The sequence below is a fragment of the Oryctolagus cuniculus genome, chromosome 11 (assembly GCF_051225735.1).
Source record: "Oryctolagus cuniculus isolate XC-2025 breed Fujian yellow rabbit chromosome 11, ASM5122573v1, whole genome shotgun sequence".
Taxonomy (NCBI): Eukaryota; Metazoa; Chordata; class Mammalia; order Lagomorpha; family Leporidae; genus Oryctolagus; species Oryctolagus cuniculus.
Window position 1 is genome coordinate 65,539,904 of NC_142877.1, and position 27,112 is coordinate 65,567,015.

The 27,112-nt window shown below is 40.3% G+C and overlaps 1 long non-coding RNA gene across 2 annotated transcripts in view; it reads left to right on the forward strand.

The window, feature by feature from the left end:
• Positions 1 to 727: 727 nt before the first annotated feature.
• LOC103348310 (uncharacterized) overlaps positions 728 to 27,112 on the forward strand; it is a 78,966-nt gene continuing 52,581 nt past the window's right edge. For both annotated transcript variants that reach the window (XR_016216168.1, XR_016216169.1), the window contains exons 1-2: positions 728 to 861; positions 12,604 to 12,740. This is a non-coding gene — a long non-coding RNA (uncharacterized LOC103348310). The remainder of the gene's footprint in view (positions 862 to 12,603; positions 12,741 to 27,112) is intronic.

Consider the following 27,112-nt stretch of genomic DNA (forward strand, 5'->3'; position numbering starts at 1 on the left):
CTTTGAGAATATTTAAAATTGGCTCTTCCTCTAAACAAGATTTTCATAAGACTTATTTTATACCTTATTAGATATCTGAAACTCAAATTTTTGGACCTGCTAGAATAAAAGGACTCCTTTATCCTTTTCTAAGTATTAGTCCTTCTGAAAAAATTACTTTAAATATGGGAAAGACCAAGAGTTTAATTTTTCATAATTTGTCTTGTAGTTGGGGAACTACAGATAATTGTGAGAAAGCCCAAGTTTCTGAAGTGTGAATCCATTAATCTTCAGTTGATGATTCTACCTTTATGTCACACACATCTGTTACTCCTGAGCGACGCCTGGCACACCAGTACAAAAGCTGACAGTTCTCATTTCTCACGCAGCTCCATTGGACAGTACTTCTCTCAAGCCGCTCTTGAATAAGTCCTCGGATCCTGAGATGAGACTGCCCCCATTCATTTTTGACTCCACTTTCTCTAATGATAGTTCCTCTGTATTTTCTGTCTCTAAGTTACTATTGTACTTCTCAAGATCCAAAAAATTTGCAGTATCTCCTTTTTCAAGTGCAGCCTGGATCGGAAATGTCAAATACGTGGGAACTGTGATTCCACTCCTCTTCCTATGCTCAAGATGATATGGTAAAGATTAGATAGATAATTTTATAATTAATAAGCTGGAAGCTACACCTCCTTAGCTCTGTGTTGCTTTGTTCCTTTACCTGTCACTCAGGAGACCCCTCCCCCGGAAGTACCGCCTCTTATCTGGGACCTGGGCGTGGTGCCACGTAAACACTTCCGTTTTTTTCTAGTGTATTGAAAAACTAGGAAGAGCAGAAGCCCGCCTTCTCCTCCAGGTGGCCTCCAGGAGGAACGGAGGGTATGATAATTCCACTTCTTTAGCCCCATTCTCCCCCAAATATTTGCTAAACAAACGCGCGGGGTTTTTACCTCATCAAACGTGCAATTCCTTTTTTCTCCGGAAACGCAGCTGAGGCGGTTTTCAGCTTTCGGAAGCCTTAGAGATCAAGCGGTTGCGGGTTCGATTTGGGGTTTGGTTTTGATTTTGGTTTTGGTTTCAGAAGCAGCAGAGCACTTTCCTGCCTTGGAAATGGAAGTCTGTAAAGCTAAGATGCAAATGTTAACGTATTTTATGTTCGTAATCTAGGTGGCTTTGGGTGGGCAAAAGCCAACACAACATGCTAGGGTTAATGGAAGTAGGGAGAACAGGCAAGAAGAAAAGGGGCCAGTTTACAAGTGTTTGCTGATAGTTAAATTCTTTTTTTGTTTAAACTTCCACGGTTTTTTAAAATTTTAATCATATGTATTTTATTTAAGTTATACAAGTTTCATATATTTCCTTTTTACCGTTGTAGGAACATAGTGGAACTTCCCCCACACTACCTGCCACCCATGCCCCAACCCTTCTTCCCCCTCCCTCTCATGTTCCCACTCTTAATTTTTACAATAATCTTTTTTTAGTACACTTAATGCTCATATAGTTAACACGTCTATAAATGAAAGATTTCAACAAATAGTATGAAGAGGAAAAAGAGGCAAAACAAAATACTGTTCCTCAACAAGAAAGAAGGGCTATAAACCATTATCGATTCTCAAATTATCTATTTCACTTTAATACATTGTATTTCAGGGATTCTATCCATTACCTCTGATCAGGGGAAAATATAATATCTGTCTTTTTGGGACTGGATTAGTTCAGTAAGCATAATGGTTTCCAGTTTCAACCATCTTATTGCAAAAGACAGGATTTAATTTATTTTTTTGCAGCAAAGTAGTACTCCATAGTGTATATATACCATAATTTCTTTATCCTGATATTTAAATTCTTTCAAGATGTTTGTGATTTTTTTTTTTTTTTGACAGAGTGGACGGTGAGAGAGAGAGACAGAGAGAAAGGTCTTGCTTTGCCATTGGTTCACCCTCCAATAGCCGCCGTGGCTGGCGCACCGCGCTGATCCGATGGCAGGAGCCAGGTACTTATCCTGGTCTCCCATGGGGTGCAGGGCCCAAGCACTTGGGCCATCCTCCACTGCACTCCCTGGCCACAGCAGAGAGCTGGCCTGAAAGAGGGGCAACTGAGACAGAATCCGGCGCCCTGACCGGGACTAGAACCCGGTGTGCCAGTGCTGCTAGGTGGAGGATTAGCCTATTGAGCCGGGGTGCTGGCTTGTGATGTATTTTTAAGAATAATGTATGTACTTGGGAAAGCTAAAACTTAAGCCTTTCAGTCATACAGAAGGATTTCATGGTTATTGACAATGGGTTTGCCTCAGGTTTTTGTTTTAAAATCAGAAATGCTAGAGTGACTTTTCATTTGCCAGTTTTGGGTGGTACAAACTGAAAAACAAACAAACAAAAACCCAGTTCTGATGCCTAGTAACAACATGGTCTCAGGAAGTGGGAGTCCAAACATGGCGGAGGGTCCATTTCCTGAGATGAAGTTTGGGACTTCCACCCCCAAATGGCGGTTTCCAGTAAAAACACATGGTTGCCAACTAGGAGGACACCATGAGGACTTCTGTTGCTACTGGAAGATGGGTCACAGACTCCGCCCCAAAATGGCAGCCCTTTGGCCAGTCACATGCTGCATGCCTGATTAGTGGAGTGATTTTGGCCTTTTTGTGTTTTTTAGCTTTAGACTGGTTCTCTTTGCCTCCTGGGGTTTGGTATCCCAAACATGGTGGGCCTTCTGAGATTTCATCTTGGACCAGGCAATTTTCCCTTTGGTCTCTTGGGGTTCAGTATCTCAGGCAAGGTGATTCTTCCTAGGCTTCATCTTGAACCAGGCATTGTTTTCTTTGTGTTTTGGTATGATAGTTTGGCTCTTTGATGGTTTATTAAAAAAAGAGAAAGAAAAAATTTGAGAGCTCTCTCAATGGGCTTAGTAAAATAATGAACCCCATTTTGTGTACAAATGGAGACTGTAAGGTGTCAGAATTATAGCTAATGCAATGTATCCAAATCACATGCTTAATAAGGTTTGTGAAGATCTTCTCAGGCTTTAAAAAGAGATTGTTTTAGCTGTATAGTTCTGCATACATTCCTATGGACTCACTTCTAAGGGTACTGTTTGAAAACTTGTCATGGGATCCTAAATTCTCATGGGCTAGATGGTAAAAGTAACATTTTAAGTGTTTAATGATCATATACATAGGATTAAGTGTTTAGTAATAATAGGATTTAAAAAAGAAAATGCTCCAACATGGGAGGCAGTCCATACAGCAGACTCATAAAATGACAGTTGCTGTAAGTAACACTTAGTGGCCTCAGAATCAGCCCATAAGGCATTCTGGTCTGGCTGAAAAGCCCACAAGAGCCAGGCATGGAAAGCCAGGACACTGGTATGAAAAGTGTCCTATATAAAGGACATCTGTGGTTGAGGTCCCAGTGGAAAGAAAGGGTCATCAAAGAAGGATGTACTCATCTATGAAGGGAGGAGAGGACTTCCACTTTGCTCATGGCCTTGGCTGAAATACTGATGGAATTTGTGTATTCAAAAAGCTTCCATAGCATTAGCAGCTCATGTCAAGAGCCTCTGATGATCACTGATTTCATTAACTTTGTTTTAGTGTGTTATGTATAGGATATTCTTATGTCTCATAAGTTTTAGTTATGTTTAAGAGATTTGTTATTATCCTTAGGTGGTAATTTAAAGTTAATTAAGTTTCTCAAACATGGATTCTTGGTTCTGTGTCATTCTCTCTATAATACTTGCCAGCTTTAAAGTCAAATGGAGAGTATAAAATGGTTAAAGACCTCAGGGCTGTTGATAAGGCAGTTGCTCCATGCATCCTATTGTGTGCTAAACCCTTGCCTAAGGGATACTTTCTTCTGCATCCCATTGAACCCAGAATCTAAGAAAACAAAAATGCAGAGTTCTCCAACAAAAGCTCACATTTCTAAACTAGAGGTAGATTACCTGGGATATATTCTAACCCTAGGAAAGTGTGTTATTCAGTCAAGAAAAAGCAAAGTATTCTATGTATGGCATCACCACAGACAGAAAAAAGAATGGCTAAGGACATTGCTGGGAATGGCAGGATTCTATAGAACATGGATTCCAGGATTTGGGTTAATAGCCAAGCCTTTGTAGGAAATTTTAAAAGGTCCTGACACAGACACACTCTGCTGGACAGGGTAGCTACAAAAGACATTCCAAAGAATTAAAGGGCTTTTAAGGGAAGTTCCAACATTAGGAATCCCTAACCTGAGTAGGCCATTCACCTTGTTTATAGCAGAGAAGCAAGGGGTTGCTCTAGGAGTACTGACTCAGAAATTGGGTCCACTTCCATGACCAGTAGCCTATTTTTCTTTTTTTTTTAAAAAGATTTATTTATTTATTTGAAAGTCAGAGTTACACAGAGAGAGAAGGAGAGGCAGAAAGAGATGAAGGCTTCCATCTGCTGGTTCACTCCCCAGTTGGCTGCACCCACTGGAGCTGTACTGTTCCAAAGCCAGGATCCAGGAGTTTCTTTCAAGTCTCCCACGCGGGTGTGGGGGCCCAAGGACGTAGGCCATCTTCTACTGCTTTCCTAGGCCACAGAGGAGAGCTGGATCAGAAGTTCAGCAGCCAGGACTTGAACCAGCGTCCATATGGGATGCTGGCACTGTTAGGAAACCGGCGCAGTTGTAGCCAGGTGGCTGCATGGCCCAGCTACCTGACCAGGCTCCACCCCCATCCTAATGGGATTCGCTGTTCCTGCTTCCCTGCCCGCCCTCAGGCAAAGTTTTAAAAGGGCCTGTTCCTGCACACGTGTTCTCTTGGCCCTTCTATCCTGCTCTCTCTCGGTTCCTCTCTCTAGCCTCCTCCTCTGGGCTCTTGGCTTTGGCCCTTCTCTCCTGCGCTCTCTTGGCCTCTCTTGGCTTCTCTCCTCTCTCTTCTCCCTCCTCTGTCTCTCTTTCACAGTCTCCTTCTCTCTTTTTCCTTCGCCGCCCCTTCACTCTGGTCTGTAGGGTGTTCCCCAATAAACCCTTTCCCTTACTCCGGTGTCCAGTGTGCTTTGCGACGGCTAACATTAAGATATAACGGGCACTGCATACGGTGGCTTTACCCGCTACGCCATAGCGCCAGCCCCCCTGTTTTTCTAAATAGCTAGATTCAGTGGCCAGACGGTGTACTGCATGCCTAAAGCCTGTTGCTGCTGTAGCACTCTTGGTGGAGGAACCTACCAAGCTGGCTTTAGGCCACACCAGGTGCAAGGGGCCTTAGAAATTAAAAGACATCAATGGCTAACAGGAGGGTATTTCACAAAATATTAGGCTCTGTTGTTGGCTTTGCCTGAGGTAACCATGTCCTGAACCCAGCAATTCTGTTGCCACCTGAGGGTATTGGAGAGTTAATTCATTCTTGTGTAGAAACTATAGAACAAGTGTATTCTAGTAGACCTGACCTATGAGATGAGCCTCTGGAGAATCCAGATGTTGAGTGGTTTACTGATGGCAGTAGTTACATGAAGGCAGGAGTTAGAAAGGCAGATTAGACCGCAGTGGGTCTTACTCAGGTAATAGATGCTCAAGCTTTGCCAGGAGACCTCAGAAATGTTACTTCTACTATTGCCTCTTGCCCTTCTCCGGATGAGATTAGCACCCAAGACTGCCCGAAAGCTTAGCCCATATGAGATGCTGTATGGAAGGTCTTTTCTCACCTCTGACATGCTGTTTGATTCAGAAATTTAAGATCAGATAAAGTATATTATCCATTTAGGCCAGGTACAGAAGGCTATGATAGAGTATGGTAATAAAGTTCTTCCAGTGCCGGATCCTAAGACTCATGAGCAGCCTGTTTCCCCAGGAGATTTAGTTTTATTAAAAACTTGAAAGGAAGGATCCCCTTCAAACCAGTTGCAGCCTAAATGGAAGGGAATCTACCAGGTGCTACTGAGCATGCCTAGCCCAGTGAAACAACAGGGGATCCCAAGCTGAGTACGTTTGTCAAGGATTAAACTTCTATCTCTCGAGTCTTCACAGGTAAACTCAAAAGATGTGTCTATGTTAAAAACCTGACAATCTGACTTACACATCACACCAGCTTTTATCGACAGGCCTTGGAATACATATTAATAGGACAAGGAGAAACATTTGCAGTGATTGATGGAATCTGCCACCTTTAAAAATCTGTATACTCAGGCTAAATGATTTTATAGCCTATCACCACCCACTATATGAGAAATAATAAAATATATTCTTTGCATCATAAATGGCACTCCACTTGCAAGTTTTGCGCTTGCTGATTGATAATAATGATGACCACGGAGGGATGTAGCCATCAGCACGGACTGAAAATTCTCCAGCTCAGGAAATGGAGTCCTTAGGTGAGGTAGGAAGGGATTTTGGGACCCCAGACCAGCAGGGTCTGCATATATAATCAGCAGGAAGTAACTATAGAAGACATTATGAGTCTACGTGATTCAGCATCCCCTTAAGAATAACAGTCAGGAGTCTCTGAGGTGGAGATGATGTGATATAGATTAGACAGATAATTTTAAATTCATGAGCTGGAAGTTCCACCTCCTCTGTGTTGCCACATTCATTTACTTGTCAGTCAGGGGACCCCTCCCCGGGAAGTATCTCCTCTTACCTGGGACATGGGGGTGATACCATGTAAACACTTCCATTTTTCTAAGCGCATGAAAAGCTAGAAAGAGTGGAAGCTCTCTCTCTCCTCCACGTTGACTCAGTATGAGCAGAACAGGGTATGAGAATTTCCTTTCTTTGGCCCCACTCCCCCCAAATAAAGCCCTAATAGGCCTGTGTATTCTTCTGACTTTGTAGATAAAGTTTGTGACACTGCATGCCATGTTTTGTCTCTAATTAAAAGGCAAGAATCTGGAAAATTAATTCAGGCCCATACCCCGCCCATAACAAAGACACACACTGCTATTGCATCCCTGCACTTTGTCCAGTTGACCTCACACTAAACCTGTTTATTTGTCTCAACACAGCAATAAAAACCACCTTAAATTGTGTGAAAATGCCATGTGAGACAATCTGTTTGCCATAATTTGGGCCTGAATTATGCTAGATGTTGAACAGCATAAACTTGACCTGCCAAGGGGCTGGTGCTGTGGTGTAGTGGGTAAAGTCGCTATGTGTGGTGTTGGCATCCATATAGGCCATGGTTCAAGTCCTGGTTGCTCTACTCCCAATCCAGCTCCCTGCTAATATGCATGGGAAAGCACCAGAGGATGGCCCAAGTACTTGGGGCACTGCACCCACGTGGGAGACCCAGAGGAAGCTTCTAGTTTTGGATTGGTCCAGTTCTGGCTGTTGCGGCCATTTGGGGAATGAGCCAGTGGATGGGCAATCTCTGTCTCTCTCTTTAACTCTGCCTTTCAAATAAAAGAAATCATTTTTAAAGACTTATTTATTTACTTGAAAGTCAGAGTTACACTGAGAGAAGGAGAGGCAGAGAGAGAGTCATCCATCTGCTGGTTCACTCCCCAGTTGGCTGCCACAGCTGGAGCTGCACCGATCCTAAGGCAGGGGCCAGGAGCTTCTTCCAGGTCTTCCACATGGGTTCAGGGGCCCAAAGACTTGGGCCATCTTATGCTGTTTTCCCGGTCATAGCAGAGAGCTGCATGGGAAGTGGAGCAGCCGGGACTCGAACCAGCACCTATATGGGATGCCGACACTGTAGGCAGCGGCTTTACCCAATATGCCACAGTGCCAGCTCCAAAAGAAATAAATCTTTACAAAACAAAAAAATCTTGACCTGTCAAATTTAGTCTGAGCTTTGAATTGGACATTTCAGGGTTATGCTTTATGAGTTTGTGTCAAAATATTTCATTATACCTCATAACAATGTACCTGTGTTATTTATTAATGAAGATATTTAAAAATAAAACAGTCTATAAAAATCAATTGGTCTGACTCGATGAAGTATTTCTACTTAGGTTTAAATCCACCTTCTAGCAGCATGTGCAGGGTATCAGATATTTTCTTCTTGGCTGGTATGTGAGAATAGCCATACAGGTTTCCAACTCACAGACTAGTACCTGTTACTCTTGGATATTCATAGATTTCCTGATCCATTATGTATAATTTATCTCATTTTTATAGCTGTCCCATTTGAGCAAATAGTGTGTTGTTGGGTTTCTGGTACCTTTTGGGTGAACTTTAGTCTTTATTTGCTGTGTCCATTCATGGTGAATATCTTATCTGGAGAATTGAAAGTAGAGTTTTGCAGTTGAGGTGAACAGCTTTACTTGGAAGGATAGAAGAGAAGGTTCTCCTTTTCTATGATAATTCATTCACAAATAACTTACAAACAGAAGCTAGGAGAGCCGAGCTGTGACGAAGGACTCTCTCAAGTTACCTGTTTACTTTTGCTTCTTGAGCTGCTACACATTATACACGTAAAAAGCATACATGGTCTTTATTGACTGTAAGTAGCAGGAGTTGTAATAAGCATTTTTCATTCATATCGTAAATAGTCTCACAAATCTAATGTGGAGGCTTGAAAACATTTCACAAATGAAACCATGTATCTCAGGTTAAATTGCCCAAGAACACAGAGCCAGGAGTGCCTTCTCAGGTCACTATTTCTGTTTTGCTTTCTCCCAAACCGATTGAGTTTTTTTCTTTAAAAAATAACTTTTAACCTTAAAATAGTTTTAAATTTACAAAACAAAATTGTGAAGTAGTACAAAAAGGATTTCTCATATGCCCCCATACTCAGCTTCCCAGTTAACATCCTGTGTTAGTATGATGCACCTGTCACAATCTGAAAAAGCACTGAGCTTCCCCCGTCATAGCATTTCTAGTATGTAATAGTACAATATTTTTTTCACAGTGAATGAAACATATCCAACTTCCCCTGTGTTTTAAATCCTAGCTCTTTCCACCACTCCCCCTCCTCACAAAGACAGCCCCATCAAAGTGTTTCTGATGCAGTTAATCTGTCCATGTGGGCTGCTGTTTTTCTTACAGTGGGCAGCCAGGTGTATAGCCACAATTCTTGCCATGGCTTTCATGGAGCCCACTTGTTTCATAGTTGATGAATTTCCATGGTGACTCTTGACTCACTGAGGATCTCTTGAGATCTTATTTCCTGGGCTTTGAAAGATGCTTCCCCTTTCATCTCTTAGTAATTGTTCAGAAATCAGGACCTTTCTTATGTGCTCAGTGTTGGCAAATAAACCTGTATTACCTGCTGTGTGTGTCAGGCTTCCTCTCCTAGTTTCTCCACATTTGACAGGGACATTGTCGTGGGGGAAATAAAACCCACTATGAGCAAGGCAGCTCAAGAAACAGGCCCCACAAAATTTTATAAAATCTTACTATAACCTTTATGTTGCCTTTACAAAACTCCAGAATAAGGACTCAGAAGGATACTCAGAATTTGATAATTAGTTTTGATAATAAAGGTATATTTTAGGATATAATAATAAAATTATAAATTAAAATGGACAGTTTTTATTTATTTTAATCAAGTAAATTAACTATATATTATTTAATTTGTAAGCTCTATGATGTGATTTGAAGGAAAATATGAACTGAGTGACAGAAGCATCTTAATCATTGTAAAAAAAAATCTGCCCAAAACTTCAACTAGAGAGTCCAAAATGACAACTAGTTTGAAATATAATTGTCACAGATAAATATAAAAACAAAGATGATATATTTAATCCCCCAAATTACTACTTTTCAAATTTGATAATTGAATGAATAAATATGTGAGATGTCTTCAAGGAGTTCATGGACATGCATATTATGAAAAAAAGATGCATGGATTTCAAAATTCTTCGCACCTGAATAAACTTATCTTTAACTCCATGCACATTTTGTATACCTTCCTATTTGAGAAGAATTATAAATTTTCACCATGTGAATATAAAAGTATTTTTTTTAAACTGTGGGTTTATGAGTTAGCTTCACATGCTATACTTTTTAGCAGGTAACTTAAAAGTCTTAAGATGAATTGCAATATTTGAAAAGTCAGTTATTTGCAACTTCTAACCACTTTTTCCTTGTATGTTAAAAAGTTAAAACATAGTATTTGATGTGAGTTTCAGAATAGTTTTGGAGTAGGGTACCATTTGCATTTTATATTGTATGAAGTCTTCTGTCACAATATTTCTTCCACATTATAAAGCCAAGTTTTATAACAAGTGAATACAATTTTTTTCTATAAAATGTTTTGACAGTGAACTATTGAAAGTAAGTAATTAGAAAAAGGAAGATTTACAGAAACTGAAGAAAGAACAAAATCAGCCTTCACTTATTATTCCTATGGTACATTATTTACTATTTCATTTTTATGACATATCTGTTTCTTGCATTGTCTCATTTAAGATGAAAATCTGTGAAGATAGTTCATCTCTTAGTCATCTTTGTTTTCTTACCTTCTAACTTAATTCCACTAAATAAACATTTTATTATTTCTTTCTTATTTTCATATAAAGTAATTTCAGAAGGAATGATTTTCTAAGAACGTGATGCTTATAATTATCAAATGCTAGAGAAGACAAAATAAGTATAGAAACTTATAGGACTTGACAATTAGGAGAATGGCCTTTTTTTTAATCTTCTGTGTGTCTTCTGCCTGCCAATTTAAAACTATGCATTGGAATTCTTACATCAAAGTTTTTTCCTTTGTGTTTTTTAGTCTCAAACTTGACTGTACAAAAATGTAATTGTTGAGGTTTTAGGAAGCCAATAAATAATACTTTTCTCCTAGCTTATTTTCAGGAAAAATTGAAAGATACTTATCAAATATGTGAAAAATAAAAAATAACTAAAAAATAAAGTATTAGTTATATGATTAATAAATCTTAGATTAGAGGATGTGGTGCAAATGTGTAACCTCAGTAGGGCTTTTATATTTCACTGTTGAACAAGAGAGACGCTTATCCAGCCATGGATACATGTGCAGAGTGGTGGGGTTCATAGAGTACCTCAACATATAACTCCTTAGCATATTGAGCATCTTTCTTTTTTTTTTTTTTTGCTGTGCCATGCTCTTTATTTACATATCAGATTTAATTGCAAGTTTCAACCTCATACAGTGGTGGTGAAGATTAAATAATATTGTTTTTCAAAAATTTTATTTAAGTTATACAATTTTCATGCATTTCATATATACAAATGTATATATACATTTCATATATACATACATACATATATACATATATACATACATACATATATACAAATTTGAGACATAGTAATACTGCACCCTCCCTCCAAACCATGCTCCCAGCTTTCTTCCTCCTCCCTCTCCTATTCCCATGCTGAATTTCTACAAAGGTCAATTTTCAGTTTACTTTATGCTCATAAGTTTAATCCTACACCAAGTAAAGAGTTCAACAAATAGTATGAAGAGAAAACACTGTTCCTCAATAGTCAAGAGCTATAAGCAATCATCACATCTCAAAATGTAAATTTCACTCCTATACATTGCATTTTACATTTTAGATACTGTGTTACTTACCATAGATCAGGGAAAACATATGGTATTTGTCTTTTGGGGATGGCTTATTTCAAGTGTAATGATTTCCAGTTGCATTTTTTTTTTGGCAAAAGACAGGATTTAATATCTTAAGCAGAAGGGATCTGAGAAAAGGCATATGCAGGAATGACGTCCTGGCCTTCCCCTTAAGCAGCCCATAAGACTGTCAACTGAGAGGTAGCAATCCCATACCTGTGGGGAGCAACTGAGACTAGACTAAGTTACTGGAATTAAGACTTATTCTATGCATCTGCTCTCCCACAGTATGGCGCTGAGGGAGCAAACAACCTCTACGCAGCTGCCTCATCAGTTTGACTGATAAGCTGCAGGTGCTGATCCTGCTCCTGATTGGAGGAGAGCAGCGTGCTCGGCGTGTGGGTAGCAGAGTTGGGATTGGTGGAAGAGGACTATAAAGGAGGAGAGAGACACCATGCACTGGGAACATCTAAAGGGAACACCTGAGCAGCCCCCGAGGGAGCCAGCTGGCGGTGTGCCGCTCCCCCACGGAAGTGGGGAAAGTGGCAGGGGGAACCGCCCTTCCATGGAGGTGGAAGGGATGGTAGCCAACCCGGGAAGAACCAGCAGCAAACCCGGGGAGGGCCGAGCAGACAAAAGAACAGCGCAGGGTCCTGTGTCGTTCCTCCGTGGAAGCGGGAAAAGCAGCGGGGGGGGGGGGGGTGCCGCCCATCCACGGAGGCGGGGGGCCGGCAGCTAACCTGGGCCGGCGTCGTTCCTCCGTGAGTGAGGGAATGGCAGCTAACCTGGGAAGAGCCGGGCAGACAAAAGATCAGCGCAGGGTCCAGTGTCGTTCCTCCGCGAATGGGGGAGCGACACATACCCAGGAAACAGGGACATCCCCTCTGAAGACACAGTGACACAGAGGACAATCTGAACTACAATAGGCTTTTTAACGTTTCCCCAGTTTACTGTCATTAGATCATACGTGTTTACCCTACACATTTCTCCACAGCTATTTACTTTTCCTCAACCTTACAATAAATAACACTCAAGTTTAACTGTTTCTTTGGGTCTTCATTTACTTACAAAGACTCCCGTATCACATAAAACTTGCATTCAAGAACAGAGTATGCTTTTGTTTTGTTATAAGGACCTAATATGGATGAGAAAAAAATCTTTTTCTTTCCTTCTCAGGGCATTTCCAAACATACAGATCCCAGAAGGGATGAATCATTCGGCTCATGTTTCTTTTCCTTTGAGAAAGACTGAGTCAAAGGAAGGGCCAACAACCAACAACATAACCATCCCTGCATGGAAACCCAAAGCCAGAGGTATGTAGTTATCTTTACCCTAACGTACCCACATAAGTTAGCTCTAAAGTGCTGTATCTACTGAAGATGAGAAGCTTAATTGGACTAACCCCAAGTAACACAGTCAGTTCTCGTTTTGAATTTAGTTCCTTAGCTCAATGCCCCTTCATCCCGATGTGTAATCTGTGCCTTGGATTTCTCTTCTCCTTTCTTCCTGGGGTTTTCTGTTTTCTCTAAGAGCTACCGTACTTGGCTGGCACTGTGGCTTACTTGGCTAATCCTCTGCCTGTGGCGCTGGCACACTGGGTTCTAGTCTGGGTTGGTGGCCGGGTTCTGTCCTGGTTCCTCCTCTTCCAGTCCAGCTCTCTGCTGTGGCCCGGGAGTGCAGTGGAGGATGGCCCAAGTGCTTGGGCCCTGCACCTGCATGGGAGACCAGGAGAAAGCAGGTGGCTCCTGGCTTCAGATCAGCGCAGTGTGCTGTCTGTAGCGGCCATTTGGGGGGTGCACCAACGGAAAGGAAGACCTTTCTCTCTGTCTCTCTGTCTCTCTCTCATTAACTCTTCCTGTCAAAAAAAAAAAAAAAAAAAAAAAAGCTACCGTACTTTTGTGATATCAGGGGGAGGTGACCAGTCAGGAGTTCTACTGACTTCAGCTCTTTAGCTGATTAGTGGCATGAACTCCCAGGAAAAACTGCAAGATTTAAAGGTAGGTCAAAGAGATTGCTGAATGAATTCCCTCAGTAGAGAGGTGTGGATTGTCATCATGTGTACTTTATGTTTTACTGACTGGCTTATTTGATAACCCTGAAAAGGGACATGCAGGAAACTAGTAATTCTGTAAGTGATTCTTGACAAACTATGAAATGAATTTTGTCCAACAGTAATGTAATTGATTTCTGTTCTGTAGAAAAGATAGCTCCAATAATTTGGTCCAATAGGACAATAGTAAGTCTTGTATCTGTTAGCAAATTCTTTTAAAACTTCTTGACTGCCTATATATACTACTTTTCTTCAACTTCTCCCCTGAACAGATACTAGCATCTTTATCATTCCCTCTTTAATAAGTTGGAAAAAAATTCAGCAATATGCTTTTGTTATTTGAAGGAGTGTCATGATTTTACCTTCACATAGTTTATCCTTTAACAGCCTTATGAGTGGTCTAGGGAATCCACCTGTAACATTGCTATACCGTTTGCTGAGGTTCATAGCTATTCTAGCTAGTTGTTCTATCAAAAGCAAAGCATAGCGATGATTCCCAGGTTGTGATAATAAAGGAACTCTCATTGTTCTCCCTGGCCTGTATCTGTCCTCTCTTACTGACACTTAGGCTTACTGTCCTCCCTAGCATCCACTTAGGTTTACTCAGATGCAACAGCTGTTCCCAGCTTGACTGGTTATCCTTAATCTTACTTTGGAGATTCCTACCCTTCCTCATGAAGACTGACTTCATGGTCTCCTCCTACAAGTCCTTAGCTACTTCTTTGGTCCTTGTGCACACAAGAGCATTTAAAGTCTCCCCTAGGTTCAAGCAGAGTGGGGTCAGTCTTCTCGGGGTCACAGTCAGGTGACTGTTGCCTATATATATTGCAATGCAGTGTAAACTCTGTTGCTTCCTATATGGGTATCTTGAAGCATGCTATGAAGCCTTCCCCATCTACATTTCTAATCTAGAAATAGGAAAAAACCCTCTTTTACTTTCGAAGTTCCAAATATATCTAGACATTTCTATCACCTCCTCTATTTGGTTTCAATCTTAAAACATGGAGGACATAATGCAAAAGCCCCACACTAACACATAATTCTCCCTGATTTTTCTCTGAATCCTCTTGAAACTTCTCCCCACAGCCTGGAAACAGCCCTTATTAGGTGGGAAAACTTCTTCACTTTTCTAGTACAGAATCCTTTTTCATTCTGTGATCCAAAGCATGAGAAGCTATATTCCCTACATCAGCCAGGCTTTGCTGATGTGTGGAATAGATTATAGAATATCTAAACAGCTATTACTTTTCATGACTTTCAGCATCAATATGTTCTTGGATTTTATCATATTGCTTAACTCTGCATTAAAGTTGAAAGCTAAACAATGGCTTTTTCATTCCAGGAGAGATTTTTCTCCCCCACTCTACTTGTTCCCTCCTTATTCCTTTTTCCATATACTACCAGAGCAATGACTAATTCTTTATTCACAGTAGGAAAAGAGCCACTGGGCAACTTAAGTCCTAGGAATAACCGAGGATAAAAAATGCAACGTTGGCAACATTGGACATTTTCTAGTTTTTCTACTTATATCATAATTCTACAAGACAGGGGATAGTACTAGCATATTTCATTCTAAATGTTACTTTAATTACATTTCTCAAAACATTCTTTTGAATTTCAGGTGAAGAGTAGTGGAAAATCACTGTTAATATTGTATTAGATAAAGAAATTAATACTGTATAGAAAAAGAAAACCTCCATTCATTGTGATCCAGAGCTCTGAGAGTATCTATATTCCTATTGCAAATAATAAATTCAAGTTTTAAGAGGATAACATTTAAAAATCTAATAAACCTATCTTAAAATTTCTAACAAAGTGCATAAAAACTATAGACTCTTGCAAATTAGATTGCTTTCTTCAAGTGTTTCTTGTGAAGAACCACATATGGACTTCTATTTTTAGACTGTTTTGGCTATTCTAATACATTTTGTTGGATAGCACAAGGCAATGGTTATCAGCTTTTCTGCACTTCCAAAGCACCAAGACACCTGATGTTCACCCATTTGTAGCAATTATTTTAGGACAGCAGTATCCTACATGGACAACAGGAAAGGGAAGAGGGTAGTATTGGTGAGGTCTATTACTTTTTCTTTTGCTATAACAGAATACCTGAAACTGGAAAGTTTATGAAAAACAGAAATTTTATTTTTTGGTCTCCTGGAGGCTGGGAGCACAGAATCAGCATCTGCTCACCTTCTGCTGATGAAGGGCAAGTGGTACTGGTGGAAAAGTCAGAACACAAGAGTCGGTTCACTTGCTAACAAGGTGACTTAGTCCCTTCTGGATGCCCTTGATCTCTCTTTACAACCCAATCTCTTCTTAAAATCTTGCCCCCCAATAGCACCACAATTTCAACATGAATTCCAATTTCATGTTGAAAGGCATTCCAATTTCAACATGAGTTTTGAGAGGAGGATAAACCACATTCAAACCATAGCAGATCTTATATCGTCTGAAAACTCTGAAATATTTCTGAAATTTCTTCCCCACAATTCCACCACAGAAGGAGTCCAATCTCCCAGGATGTACAAGTGCAGAGGAGTTTTTTCAACCCTCATCTTGTGCATGTAGTGCTGTACTCAGAAACAAAGCATTGGAAGCGATAGATTTTTTAAAACAATTAATTTGTAATTAAAACAATCCAACATAGAAAAAATCCTCTATTTCCCCTTATATTTGAAATTCTCAACAAAGTCTTTTCTGTGGTATTTAAATTATCATCCAACATTAACAGAGTTATTTGATTTGGGACATTTTATAAATCTGAAGCATACAAACAAAAATAAAGATAATGTGTGTTAACCTACTGCTATTCATTTGTGTTTACCATTTCTCCTCTTCATCTCCTCTTTCTATTCACTCCAGTTCCTACAGCTAATGTATTATGGAGGTGTCACTCTGGCTTAAGACTCTGCCTCAATAAAATGTATTTAATTCTTTTTGTAAGCAAGAAAATGCCTTAGGGGCCAGATGGCTAATGTATACGTAAGATAGACTCGTATATGCAACAGTATAAAGTGGGAGAAATTGTATTTATATTAGTAAATTCACATATTCTTTAAGAAAATTTAGGTTTAAATTAAAAAGTAACACCATGCTGATCAAATGAAATAAGCTTACAAGAGCACCAATTTTACTTCCATTATAGTATGCATTCAAAAGTAAAATTCTACTGACTCTGAAGTTTGCCTTTGTCAGAATAGCTATTACTTTTGGATCCCTCTTTTCCTACTGCCTCTTATGCAATTTCTTGAAATTCAGCAATATGCATTTTCTATGTTATTTTGATTCCCCTGGTCTTTGTGCTGAGAGTATTTTTATTCAATTCATTGTATCTGGAAACCTTGCAGTAGAGGACTGAAGTACGACATGAACTTTCTTAGATCATAGTTGTGTATATTCTACTGGACTATTCATCAAACCCTGGAGAGTCTTATTTCTTACTGTAATTTTATTCAAAAATTTTCTTTACCTTGTTTCAGAAATACTTAGTCAGCATTGTCTTTGAATGTCAGTCCTCAATTCATAGGAGCACTTCATGCACTTTGATTACATTTCTAATGGTTAGTCTGTAAGTGAATTGATTTGCTGCTCCATGATTTCAAGATCAGCATGACTGAAGTCCTTGTCAAGTGCTGCTCATTGCTGTTGCCTTGTCTTTCGACCTCCGGTCTCATTAGGGCACTTCACTAATTTAGGAAAGAATTTGAAGCAGTTGCTGTGAAGGAGATAGAATAATATTTTTAATTACCTTTTGAAACCAAAGAAAAAAATTTCCTTCTGTAATTTCCCCATGTGAACTTAATTTACTATGAGTTTTTCTACATAGCTGAGTAGTGTCAATTCTAGATGTTGCCTTGCATCATTGGTGAAATTTCTTAAGAAATCAAATTTTAGCTCAGATTTAGCAGTCACCTTTTTAGAACTAGCAGATATTTAAGAGATTTGAATTTTCTATAATTCCCTTCTGGGCTTAACAAATTATTTAACCAATTGCACATGATCTTATTAATCCGAGAGGACTTGTTTGAAGGCTGTTTCTTTTAAAATGCTGCTTTATTAATAATATTTATACATATTTATGGCCTACAGTGTGATATTTCAATATATGAATACAGTGTATACTGATCAAAGCAGGGTAATCAGCATTTCCCCTTTCTTTGCCTGAAATTTGTTTTCTTTATTCATACAGTACATATGAGATTATTGTGAACTATGGTCTCCCCACTGTATTATGTAATACTAGGAACTTACTCCTTTGAATTCAGTCTGATTGAACTGCCTCTATCGCCCCCAATCCTTCCCAGCCTCTAATAATCACAATTCAGTGTTCAGATTGAGATTTGTATAGCTCCTACAGATGAGGGATAATATATGGTGTTTTTCTTTCTGTGCCTGGCTTAATCAGTTTAACATGATGTTCTCTAGTTCCATCCATCTTGCTGCAAAAGACAGAATTTCATTTTTATTATGACCAAGTCATATTCCATTGTGTAAATAGGTCATATTTTATGTTAGCCATCCATGTGATGATGGACTTCTTGGTTAATTCCATGTCTTTGCTATTGTGAAGAGAACTGCACTGAACATGCAGGTATCTCTTGGAGCAGGTATTTCCTTGATACAGTGATTCCGTGTCTTTTGCATATATACCCAGTGCTAGGATTTTGCTTGATGTTATGGAAGCTACATTTCCAGTTTTTCTAGAAATCCCCTACTGTTTTCCATGGTGGATGCACTAATTTACAATCCCACAACAATATATGATAGTTCCTCTTTCTCTACATCCTAACCAGCATTTGTGACTTTATAACTTCTTTACCATAACCATTGTAACAGAGATGAGGCGATGCATCATTGTGGGGTTCATTTTCATGTCTCTGATGACTTCCCCTCTAAAATGGTTCCAGTTGTGTCATCATTACATGTAGCGTATTGCCCTCCTTGCTATGGTGTCATTGTTTAACAGGATTCACCAATCTTTATTTAGGGTCCATTGTGCTTGGCAATGGAGAACATAAAAGATGGTGAACTATTCTGTTCTCAAAGTATTTCTCTAATATGGTTAAGCAAGACACTTAAATATAATGAAATTAGAAAATAGTACTTCCCAAGGTCAGCAGCTTCTAAGATGTGTGGGATGGGCAGTAAGCACTTTGTGTATAAGAGAAGAATGAGGCAGTGGGTGTAAGAGTAATAATAAAAGTATTACATTTCTTCTGTGATTTATGTGGAAAGTTGCAGGGTGAGGAACAGATGGGAGAAAAGACTTCAAAAAGTTGGGATTGACATAAACAACACTGTACAAGACATATTGTCTTTAGGGGACATTTTTATACTTATTTAGAGAAAAAATGACTATCTTACTTTAAGTTATATATCTTCTAAAAAGATTTCTTTTTGCCATGAAAATTGTAGGTAATTTAGCTTAATAGTTTATGAAAGGAGGCAAAAATTCCCCCCATGTTTCCTGTTAAAATAATTATTCTGAAAAATTAACCGTAGTTATTCTCCTCTTGAGATGTCTAAATTGGCAGTTATTTTGTTTTCACCAGTCTTGGCAAGTTGTACTTAAGATTAGCTGAATTGGATAAATTCTACAATATTCTTTAAACTGATGCTTCCATTTTTCATCTCCCTTTTAAATTAATTAACTCGGCCAGCGCCGCGGCTCAATAGGCTAATCCTCCGCCTGTGGCGCTGGCACACCGGGTTCTAGTACTGGTTGGGGCGCCGGATTCTGTCCCAGTTGCCCCTCTTCCAGTCCAGCTCTCTGTTGTGGCCAGGGAGTGCAATGGAGGATGGCCCAAGTGCTTGGGCCCTGCACCCCACGGGAGACCAGGAGAAGCACCTGGCTCCTGGCTTCGGATCAGCATGGTGCGCCGGCCGCAGTGCACCGGCCATGGCGGCCATTGGAGGGTGAACCAATGGTAAAGGAAGACCTTTCTCTCTGTTTCTCTCTCTCACTGTCCACTCTGCCTGTCAAAAAAAATAAATAAATAAAAATAAAAATAAATTAATTAACTCAACAACTGTTTGATGAGCAAGAGTTGTGCTTCTGTATGTCAACTCTAAGTTAAAATATTTTAATGGGAGTATTTATAAAGTATGCTATTCATTAAATATAGGATCTCTGAAACTTTTTTTCTAAATACAATATTGCTTTTACTAAGTAAATTGTCCACTGGTCATAACCCAGGGGAATCTTGGGCAAATCTCCTAAGATTTTGCCTAAGATTTGGGCAAGTCTCCTAACCTCACCGGGGACTGGTTTCTGCATTCAATAACTGAAGGCATTATGAATAAATGGATGGAGGAGGATGAAATAAATGTGGAGATGCTATTAAGAGATCACTGCGAAGAGCTAGGCAGGATGATGACTAGAGGATGGTGAGGAAGAAAGAACATATTCACAGTCCTGAGGATGAGTCTGGCAGTGTGGGAATAATGACGCTTTCATCTTGGTTTTATGGGAAGAAAATTAGTTCTGTGCCTCCCAGGTCAGTTCCTGGCCCTTGTTTTGAAGGTTAGAGAACAGCAGAGGCTAGGGATAGACTCCTAGAAACCTTCTGGATCAGGTACTTCCTTTACAAATGAGGGTCTAGTCAGGATATGTGACTTCTCCATGCTTCACACTGAGAAGAGGTAGCATTAGTTAAAATCTGAATGCAATGTATCTGCTCTGTTCACCACAGACTGCTACTGCTCCCTAAATCCAACCTTCACAAATTGCCTTCCTGCACAGAACTGAGATTATAGACATATAGGACCAACCCAATTTATTCACCTTCCACTATATAATATACAAGCAGTAGATAACTTTTCAGCTCTGCATCTAATTTGGAAGAGTTATTCCAATAAATAATTCTGTCAATATATGTGTGGGGTTATAAAGTTGTTATTTAAATCCAAAAGCAAATTCTCTTTCTCTGTGGCATTTCTCCTGACTGTACTAAGATGCTTTTTATTGCATTGTTAGGCCATATGTTACTGTGTATAAGCAGACATAGATCAAGAAAAAAAGAAAGATTTCTAATGATTATAATGATTTTCCCTTTTTAGGCCTGAATCACAGAGAGAATATAATGAAACAAAGTGGAATGAAAAGGGAAAGCCAAAACTGGAATGATTTCTTTCTGATAGAAGTAGATTATATTACATGAGGATAGCTCCTAAACAGATACAAAGGATTTTCTTTTGGTATAGGGGCCATGAAGGAAGAATTAATTTACTCATTTTATATTATTATTATTTGTTTTAAGGTAGAAATACAGAGACAGAAAGATCTCTCAGTCTCTGGTTTACTCCTCAAATGTTCACAACAGTTGGGGCTAGACCAGGCCAAAGTCAGAAATTAGGTGCTCAATCTGGGTCTCCCATCTGGTGGCAAGGGCACAAGTACTTGAGCCATCAGCTGCTGCCTACCAGGCTGTGTACAAGCAGGAAGCTGGAATCAGGAGCCAGAGTCAGGACTTGAACTTAGGCACTCCAACATAGGTACCCCAAGTGGTGGCTTAACCACCATTCCAACTGCCTATCTCTAATTTCCTCATTTTTAAGCTGGTTTAGACAGTATTTGTATCTAGATATACAGTTAGACGTATAGATTTTTACAGTTTCTTGCTTTCTTGCTGTCAGATAAGCATTTTAGACATTTTGTTCTTTTTTCTTTTTTAAAGATTATTTATTTGAAAGGCAAAGTTACAGAGAGACAGAGGCAGAGAGAGAGAGAGAGAGAGAGTCTTCCATCCACTGGTTCCCTCCCGAAATGGCAGCAATGGCTAGAGCTGCACCAATGTCCTGGCAATCTTAATTAAAGCTGTTCATCTACTTTTTGTACATGGCTATCACAATAATGCTGTATATAGACAGCTGTATGTAGAATAGAAAGTGTTGGCGAATGGGTGTGGATTGCATAAAGAACCAAGAGTTATAGGTTCCAGTCATGTTTTCACTTGGAGGCTGTGTAATCTTGGTCAATCACCGTAATCAGCCAGATTCTTCATATTCTTTCATAGTGATGGCTATCTGTGTTTCTGTGTGTAGCATGTCCTTAAGAATCTTTTGTAAAATGAATTTGATTGTTATAGAAGATCTTTATTTTACATTTGTTCATAAATGAGAGCTTTGCAGGGTATAGTATTTTGGGTTGACAATTTTTTTTTCTCATAAGACTTGGACTATGTCTTTGCATTCTATCCTAGCCTGTAGTTTCTGATGGGAAATCAGCTGTGAATCTTCTAGGAGATCCTCTGAAAGTAATCTGGCATTTCTCTCTCATGCAGTTTAGAATCTTTTCTTTATATTTTACTATTGAAAGCTTGACTAAAATGTACCATGATGAAGGGCTTTTCTGGTCATATCTATTAGGAGTTCTGTGTGCTTCCTGTACTTGGACATCCCTTTCATGCTCCAAATTTGGTACGTTTTCTGTAATTATTTTACTAAATAGGCCTTCTTTTTTGTGTGTGTGTGTAAAATTCATTTTTTTAAACTTTTATTTAGTAAATATAATTTTCCAAAGTACAGTTTATGGATTACAATGCCTTCCCCCCCCATAACTTCCCTCCCACCCCCACCTCCCATCTCCCACTCCCTCTCCCATTCCATTCACATCAAGATTCATTTTCAATTATCTTTATATACAGAAGATCAATTTAGTATATATTAAGTAAAGATTTCATCAGTTTGCACCCACACAGAACATAAAGTGTAAAATTCTGTTTGAGTACTAGTTATAGCATTAATTCACATTGGACAACACTTTAAGGACAGAGATCCCACATAAGGAGTAAGTACACAGTGACTCCTGTTGTTGACTTTAACAATTTGACACTCTTGTTTATAGCATCAGAAATTTCCCTAGGCTCTAGTCATGAGTTTCCAAGGCTATGGAAGCCTCTTGATTTCGCTGACTTCGATCTTATTTAGACAAGGTCGTAGTCAAAGTGGAAGTTCTCTCCTCCCTTCAGAGAAAGGTACCTCCTTCTTTGATGGCCCGTTCTTTCTACTGGGATCTTACTCGCAGAGATCTTTTGTTTAGGTTTGTTTGGTGGTATGTGTGTGTTTGTTTATTTTTTTTTTTTTTTTTTTTTTTTTTTTTGCCAGAGTGTCTTGGCTTTCCATGCCTAAAATACTCTCATGGGCTTTTTAGCTGGATCCGAATGCCTTAAGGGCTGATTCTGAGGCCAGAGTGCTGTTTAGGACATCTGCCATTCTATGAGTCTTCTGTGTATTGCACTTCCCATGTTGGATCGTTCTCTCCCTTTTTTATTCTATCAGTTAGTATTTGCAGACACTAGTCTTATTTGTGTGATCCCTTTGACTCAGTCCTATCATTATGATCAATTATGAAATGAAATTGATCACTTTGTCTAGTGAGATGGCATTGGTACATGCAATCTTGATGGGATTGTATTGGAATCCCTGGCACATTTATTTTTTCTTTCTTTCTTTTTCTTTTTTTTTTTTTTTTTTGACAGGCAGGCAGAGTGGACAGTGAGAGAGAGAGACAGAGAGAAAGGTCTTCCTTTTTTCCGTTGGTTCACCCTGCAGTGGCCGCTGCGGCTGGCGCGCTGCGGCCGATGCACTGCGTTGATCTGAAGCCAGGAGCCAGGTGCTTTTCCTGGTCTCCCATGCAGGTGCAGGGCCCAAGCACTAGGGCCATCCTCCACTGTACTCCCGGGCCATAGCAGAGAGCTGACCTGGAAGAGGGGCAACCGGGACAGAATCCAGCGCCCTGACTGGGACTAGAATCCGGTGTGCCGGCACTGCAAGGCAGAGGATTAGCCTATTGAGCCACGGCGCCAGCTTCCTGGCACATTTCTAACTCCACCATTTGGGGCAAGTCCGATAGAGTATGTCCAAAATTGTACATCTCCTCCCTCTCTTATTCCCACTCTTGTATTTAACAGGGATCACTTTTCAGTTAAATTTCAACACCTAAGAATAAATGTATGTTAATTACAGAGTTCAACCAATAGTATTAACTAGAACAAAAAAAAATACTCAAAGGGATAAAGTATTAAGTTGTACATCAACAGTCAGGACAAGGGCTGATCAAGTTTTTTCTCATAGTGTCCCTTTCACATCAACAGGTTTCCTTTTTTGTGGTTGGTTAGTTGTCACCGATCAGGGAGAACATATGATATTTGTCCCTTTGGGACTGGCTTAATTCACTTAGCATAATGTTTTCCAGATTCCTCCATTTTGTTGCAAATGACCGGATTTCTTTTTTCTTTCTTTTTTTTTTTACTGCTGTATAGTATTCTATAGAGTACATGTCCCATAATTTCTTTATCCAGTCTACTGTTGATGGGCATTTGGGTTGGTTCATGGTGTTAGCTATTGTGAATTGAGCTGCAGTAGACATTAAGGTGCAGTCAGCTTTTTTGTTTGCCAATTTAATTTCCTTTGGGTAAATTCCAAGGAGTGGTATGGCTGGGTTGAACGGTAGGGTTATATTCAGGTTACTGAGGAATCTCCAGACTGACTTCCATAGAGGCTTAACCAGTTTGAATTCCCACCAATAGTGGGTTAGTGTCCCTTTTTCCCCACATCCTCGCCAGCATCTGTTGTTGGTAGATTTCTGTATGTGAGCCATTCTAACTGGGGTGAGATGAAACCTCATTGTGGTTTTGATTTGCATTTCCCTGATTGCTAGTGATCTTGAACATTTTTTCATGTGCCTGTTGGCCATTTGGATTTCCTCTTTTGAAAAATGTCTATTGAGGTGGCCCATCTCTTAAGTGGGATGTTTGTTTTGCTGTTGTGGAGTTTCATGATCTCTTTGTAGATTCTGGTTATTAATCCTTTATCTATAGCATAGTTTGTAAATATTTTTCCCATTCTGTCAGTTGCCTCTTCACTTTCCTGACTGTTTCTTTTGAAGTACAGAAACTTCTCAGTTTGATGCAATCCCAATAATTAATTTTGGCTTTGACTGCCTGTGCTTCTGGGGTCTTTTCCAAGAAGTCTTTGCTGATGCCGATATCTTGCAGTGTTTCTCCAATTTTCTCTTATAATTTGATGGTGTCGGCTCGTAGATTTAAGTCTTTAATCCATGTTGAGTGCATTTTTGTGTAAGGTGTAAGGTAGGGGTCTTGCTTCATGCTTCTGCACGTGGAAATCCAGTTTTCCCAGCACCATTCTAATCCATTCTTTCTTTCCACACCTTCAGAAACTCCTAAAACCAGTATGTTGGGTCATTTAATAGTGTACCATAAATCTTCAACACTGTTTTTAATTTTTCTAATTTCTTCACTTTTTTGGCTCATTGAAGAATTTCCTACGATTTACTCAGAAGTTCTTTATTCTGGCCGGCGCCGCAGCTCACTAGGCTAATCCTCTGCCTAGCGGCACCGGCACACCGGGTTCTAGTCCCGGTCGGGGCGCCGGATTCTGTCCCGGTTGCCCCTCTTCCAGGCCAGCCCTCTGCTGTGGCCAGGGAGTGCAGTGGAGGATGGCCCAGGTGCTTGGGCCCTGCACCCCATGGGAGACCAGGAAAAGCACCTGGCTCCTGGCTCCTGCCATCGGATCAGCGCGGTGTGCCGGCCGCAGCGCGCCAGCCGCGGTGGCCATTGGAGGGTGAACCAACGGCAAAGGAAGCCCTTTCTCTCTGTCTCTCTCACTGTCCACTCTGCCTGTCAAAAAAAAAAAAAAAGAACTTTATTCTGCCTCACCAAGTCTATTAAGGCTTTCCACTGTGTTTCTTGTTTGATCTATTAAGTTCTTCATTTCTAATATTTCATTCTGATTTCTTTTTAAAATCTCAATTTCATGGGAAAATTTTTATTCATGTCATGTATGGATTTCATTCATAGATTTGCCTGTAATTGCTTCTGTGTAATCCTATGATTAATCTTTTGAATCCCTTTATGAGCAGTTTTTCAATCTCTTCCTCTGCACTTTCTAATATTACAGTGTTGTTGTGTTCCTTTGGGTGGATCATGTAGTCTTCCTTTATTTTGTTTCTTGAGTTTATACAGGTTTTTTAGGCATTTGTGGAGAAAGTTGCTGGTTTTTACCCCTCATGGTTCTTATCTTTGTACTATGCCTCTGTGGCTTAGTGGAATATCTGCTCTTTCATTGATACCCAGAGTGTGTGCTGGGTATTGCCAGGGATCTCTGGTCAGTGCTCTAGGGTGAGACAAGTATTGAGGGTGACACCCAAGTTGTGCATGGTGGATCTCCTCTTGTTAACAGAATTGGAGCCATGATCATTTCGTTGGTTTGATCACACCCTCACCTCCTCTCTTCCAAGAAGATTCATGCCCAAGCGTTAGCCCACAGTGGGTGCAATGCTCATCTCTGCTTTCACATGGACTGTGCAAAGTGTCTGTGCAGTCCTCTGTGTGAGCCCAGATCCTGCTGCAGTTACCCACTACAGGGAGTCAGGTAGCTTTGAGCTGTGAATGCCGAGACCCAGCTACATCCTGCACCCTCTCATGCAGTCACAGTGCTCTCACAGTCTCAGCACTCAGGGCTCCCATAGTCATGGGGCACAAAGGATCCACTCCATGCCACTAATTTATCCCATCCACAGGGAGGCTGAGGGGTTTCCAGAGACCTCTGCCTATGGGCACTCTGCCTAGGAAGGTTAATCCCTGGAGACCCTCTGCCTGTGATTTGTTGAGAGGTTAGGGGCACCTCACTGTCATATGTGGGTGCCCAGCATCCTGTCAATCCTCCCAGCCAGACTCAAAGTCAGTTGAGAACCTGGATTCTTCCCTCTGGTAAAATCCCTGCATCACTGAACATGTAAACAATACCCGCTGGCCACAGCCTTACTTGTTTCCCAATTGTGCTGGGTGCATACAAGATTCTCTGCAGGTGGTACTAATGCCACAATGGCTCCTTCTCCCTACCCAATGCCAGATGGGTGAAGCATAGCTGCTGCAGATGCTTCTGCTGACAGAGTGGGGACTGTCCCCACCAGTTGCTGGGTACACACACAGTGCACCTGCTGCAGCTGCTACCTACTTATGTCCAAAATGGCACCCACCGTCTCACAGCCTTTTGCCCAGCACTGTTGTGGGGCATGGGGACAGAAAGCCATGCCCCTTTTCTTTTTCTTTTCTCTGGGAGAGCAGGCACCCTACTCCCCTCAGGGCTCTGTGTCAGCCTCAAAGATATAGCTCTCTCTCGGGCTATATCAGCAGTGGCATAGTACCGCTGCAATCTGATCTCACCTTGCTTTTCAAAGCTGTTGTTTTCTGCTCAGGGACGCTGGGGTCGTTTGTTGTGTCCATGCTTGTTGCTGTGTGTCTGCACCCTCCACATAGATCCACGCATCTCTCCTGCTTCCTCAGAGTCGCCACTCCAGTTTTTCCTGCAACTTTCCCCTGAGAATATACTTTCTTCACTTTATTTTCTTTTCTTTTTCTCTCTCTCTCTTTTTAAAAACTATTTTCACCAAGCCCAGAGCAGACTGCCCTGTTGCTCTTCCTCCATCTTAGAGTCTATTTCTTTTTTTTTTAAGAGCTCAGAAATATATTTATTTCATTTCTTAGCAGTCTCAATGGCTGGTTTACAATTCATACACTTTCAAATAAGCTATTTAATTGGACCCATCATTGTCATGGAAAGGTAGACAGGATACAATAGGCACTCTTATTTTACTCATGATGAAACTAA